Source organism: Gopherus flavomarginatus, chromosome 8, assembly GCF_025201925.1.
Source record: "Gopherus flavomarginatus isolate rGopFla2 chromosome 8, rGopFla2.mat.asm, whole genome shotgun sequence".
Classification (NCBI taxonomy): domain Eukaryota; kingdom Metazoa; phylum Chordata; order Testudines; family Testudinidae; genus Gopherus; species Gopherus flavomarginatus.
This window is the reverse complement of record NC_066624.1, coordinates 51,057,471-51,061,966: the sequence shown is the minus strand read 5'-3', so window position 1 is coordinate 51,061,966 and position 4,496 is coordinate 51,057,471. Positions and strand designations below refer to the sequence as shown.

Below are 4,496 nucleotides of genomic sequence, written 5' to 3'. Positions count from 1 at the left end.
ACCTTGATCTGGCCCTCGCTCTGAGGGCCAAACCTGCTGTCCTGGAGGTTGGTGGTTCATGGGAAACACTTTGCGGCACGACCGGATTCTATACAGCAGAGGAGGAGAGAGAGTGCATGCCCTGGATCCAGGGTGCAGCGATACAAGACTCAGCCTTCATACTGCATTGGCTGGGTGCAGGGGTGAGAGTAACTTACAGGACTTACCGGTACTGCGGGAGTCCTGAGAGGGCGTGGCCTCATCCAGAAGAGGCGTGGCATCTCAAGAGTTAAAGGCCCTGGGGCACCAGCTGTGGCTGGGAGACCCAGAGCCTTTAAATCAACCAGAGGCTCCTAGCTGAAGAGGGGGCTGGGAGCCCCCCGGGCCTCATGGGGCAAATTAAAGGGCCTAGGCCTCCAGCCACCAGGAGAACCCCAAGCTTTGCTGGACTGGGGCAGGGATTTAAAGGGCCCAGAGCTCCTGCCGCTGAGGGGAGCCCCGAGGCCTTTAAATCCCAGCCCCAGACCGGTCACCAGAGCCGCGGCCAGGATTCAAATGACTCTGGGCTGCCTGCAGCAGCATGGAGCTCTCAGCCCTTTAAATCTCAGCTGCAGCTGGGATTTAAAGGGCTCTAGGCTGCCCGCAGCCGCGGGGAGCTCTGAGTCCTTTCAATACCGGCCCCAGCCTGGCCGCCAGAGCCCTGGCTGTGGGCAGTCCAGAGCCCTTTCAATGCCCACCATGGACGCCGGTGTGGTCCAACACGGCGTACTGGCTCTTGCCAGTACACCATACCAGACTGGACCGGCTTACTTTCAGCTCTGGGTGAGTGGGTGGTGCTGCAATCCCCTGCTAGAAAGTAATGTTGGTGGCGGACTCTGTGAGCAGCTCAACACCCAACCCAGGTGGCAGACGCAGTGTGGGGGACTCCAGGTGTTTCTAGGATCCATTATTTCCACCTGCCTGTAAAATCCGGTTTTCCCCAGCACATTCACTGCAGTGCAATTTGGTCAGTGTTTCCATGGCTGCACAACAAAGAATAGCTCCCAGTTTCCTCTCTATCTGCAGCAGGATTAGCCTGTGTCGGTGGTTAATGAGGTGGATCTTGTAATTTGTTATTCATTCCCCACCTTGAAAATTCAGACAGTCCCTTTCCTACTCAAATCCCCAGCACCTCAGTGACCCTGGTAGCAGAGGTTGGGTTTTCCCTGAGGGCCTGAGATTTTCAGGGGTCTTTTTCCCTCCAGCTGGAGTGAACTCAGCATTTCCCCATCCCAGACATTCCATGAAATGACAACAGCAGTATAAAGAAAGAGGGGAGGGAATGTCTCACTGCCAGGGCTGGATGTGCCCAGGGCCCCCTGCTTGGCCATTGTTTCCATGGAATTTGGCCACCTGCTTTGCACAAGGGACAGAGAAGGATCCTGCTGTTCCTGTGTCTGTGCAAAGAAAATTGTGCTTCGGTATGAAAGAGAGGTGGAAAATGGCCCCATGATGCGACAATATCCTCAGGATTTAGACCTAAGGACTCAGGTTGAGAACTGATTTAACTCCACTCATCTGGGATTTAACAAATTCCCTTCCACAGAGACACTGGGAACTTGTGACCTTGATCCAGACTCTGCAGTTTCAGGGTGCTTTAACTCCTGGTAAAAACCTGAACTTGATTCCAAGAAAGGAGAGAGGAGAAGCCTGAAGTTGCCTTTGGTCCAAGGCTGGGATCTCCTGGATGGGTAGAAACGTCCTTCCCTGCTACCAGGGGACAGCAGCTACTGGAGACATAGCAGAGCTCAGAGGAAGGCGGGTTGTTGAATGCACTTTATGTGCACAGGACCCCACTAAATCTAAATCCCCCACTCTAGCAGGAACTTAGAAAGTCAGACCTCGGTCAATGGCAGGACTGGGCTTTGAAAAAGAGATTTGTTTTTCCTCCCCGTCATGAGAAAGAAAGTAAGAGCTGGCAGCTCTGGTGCAGAAAACCACTTTTTCCTCTGGCTGCGGAGCTTCCAACCAGGTGCAGAAGACTAGTGTCTCCTGAAGGGGGGGGCACAATGTCAACGTTCAGCCCCATCCCCTTGCAATCAACAGCCCCCTCAGCTGTGAACAGTGCAGGGAGAGGAAGCAGCAAAGGCAGCCCCTCTCCATTCACCCCTGCAGCAGCTGCTTTGCTGTGAGGGAGCCTGGCAGCACCACATAATGCAGCAGGCGATAGCTAACCAAGGTGGGGCACATGACCCCACACACGCCCTGTGCAAGTGTTGCCTCTGAAATTAGGAACACTGGTGTGTTCAGGGCACAGCTGCACACCCAGAAGAAAGCCCAGCACAACACGCCCAGGGTGAAGGGGGTGCTAACGCCTGGCATTAAACCAGAAACCTTTAGATCTTCAATCCGATGCACTCCCAGCTGAGCTACTTTGGCAAGGACCAGGCCCACCAGGAAGGCTTAATACACGAGCCACAGCACATGCTGGGAAGATTTAAATCTGGATGTCACAACGCAGGAGCCACGCAGTGGACTTGACCTGGAGCGGCAGGCTGGGGTTTCCTGTATCCCATTCACTCAAGCCAGCACCTGCCCCCTCGCAAGCTGTCACTGGCACCCCCAAGTCGGCAAGAAAGGAGCAGCGGTTCTCACTGGAACAACTCCTCTCGCAGACTTCTCCCAAGCCTAAAACAGAAAACCATCTTGCCAGAAAGCAGCCTACTCGTGTCATAGTATAATTCCCAAATCTGGACCTTAGCGTCCAGGATATGGGTACTAGCATAAAATCCTCTAAGCGTAATTACCAGCTTAGATTCTGTAGCGCTGCCACCAATCAGGAATTTCTAGGGCCTGATACCCTCTGGTCCCCCCAAAACCTTCCCAGGGGACCCCACGACCCAGATTCCTTGAGTCTCACAACAAAGGGAAATAAACCATTCCCTCCCACCTCTTTACCTCCTCCCAGATCTTTCCTGCCTGGGTACACTAGGAGATACCGTGATTCAATTCCTTGAAACACAACACAGAGAGATGAAGTTTCTCTCTTCCCTTCTCCCAGAGGCAATACAGATTCAAGTTCCGTGAATCTAACACAAAGAGGAAATTTACCTTTCCCTCCCTGCTTCCCCCTCACCCAGAGGCAATACAGATTCAAGCTGTGTGAATCTAACACAAAGAGGAAATTTATCCTTCCCTTCTCCACACCAATTCCCTGGAATATACAGACTCAATTCCCTAGATCCTCATCTGGGAAAAATAAATCAAACAGGTCTTAAAAAGCAAAACTTTTAATAAAAAAGAAAGAAAAAAGTAAAAGGTTTATCTCTGCATTTTAGATGGTAAAAAGTTACAGGGTCTTTCAACTTATAAACAATAGAAAGAAACTTTCTCCAGCGGAAACACAATTTAAGCTATTCCAGCAAGTACACATATGCAAATGGAAAAAAAACAAATTAAAAGACTATGGCCGCCATTTCTTACTTACAATTCTGAATAGATAAGAGACTGTAGCAGGGAGTTTGGCAGAAACCTGGTTTTACCTCTAGCCCCTTCCAGGACCCAAAGAGAACAAAGCCAAACCCAAAACCCACAAACAAAGGCTTCCCTCCACACGAGATTTGAAAGTATCTTGTCTTCTGATTGGTCCTCTGGTCAGGTGTTTGGGTCCCTGTTTGTTAACCCTTTACAGGTAAAAGAGACATTAACCCTTAACTTGTTTTCCTTCCACCCAGAACCCCACATCTTTTCCTGGGCTGCAAGTAGCCACCCCTGGGATGCCAAGAGGTAGAAACAAGATTCTACCTCCCAGCAGCCAAGTGCACTTCCATGGGTTCGACTGGCCTAATTCCTCCAGCTTCCCCAGGCTGACGCCAAGGTATTTTCTCCACTGATATCACCACCCTCTATCGTGCGGGGGTTGGGGTTATCCCAGGGACAGGCCAGTGGCAGAAGGAGGAGGCCTTGCTGGACAGCAAGGGGAGCTGGGAAAAGGAAGCCACTACGTTTCTGCCTGGTTTTTGGGCTGAGGCCCTTTTGCAGATTAGGCAAATGTGAGAACCACCACGCTACAGAAACTCCATCACAGTGCGCTGTCCTGTCCTGCCCCTCCCTCAAATTCCCTGCACTTTGGTGATGCTCATCCTGGCACACTGAGGGGAGAACCTGGAGAAAATGGCGGCAGCTCTTCGATGGGTCAGCTGGAAGAGCAGAGGACTGGAGCTGGCACTCAGCAAGTTGTCCTTACATCACCCGTGTGACTCCAGCTTGAGGGGGAGCTGCTTTTTCTTCCCCTTTCTGAGAAAGAGCAAGAGAAGAAAGAAAGTTCAGGAGGGCCAACTGGCTGCAGAAGCCAATGCAGCCTTTTCCTGCTGTATAGCCTGAAAGAAAGGAAGTGCATTAGGTAAAGGGACTGCTGTGTTGCCAGGAAACAGCCCACAGGCGCACCAAGAAGGATCAAAGAGGCTGCTAAAGCCTGGGTTTGAACCACAGATCTTTAGAGCTTCAGTCTAACGCTCTCCCAACTGAGCTATTTCAGC

General features: G+C 51.5%; 1 non-coding gene across 1 annotated transcript; it reads right to left on the bottom strand.

Annotated features, from left to right (window-relative positions):
• Window positions 1-4,423: 4,423 nt before the first annotated feature.
• On the bottom strand, window positions 4,424-4,496 carry TRNAF-GAA (transfer RNA phenylalanine (anticodon GAA)). Its single transcript has one exon. It is a non-coding gene; the product is annotated as a tRNA-Phe (tRNA).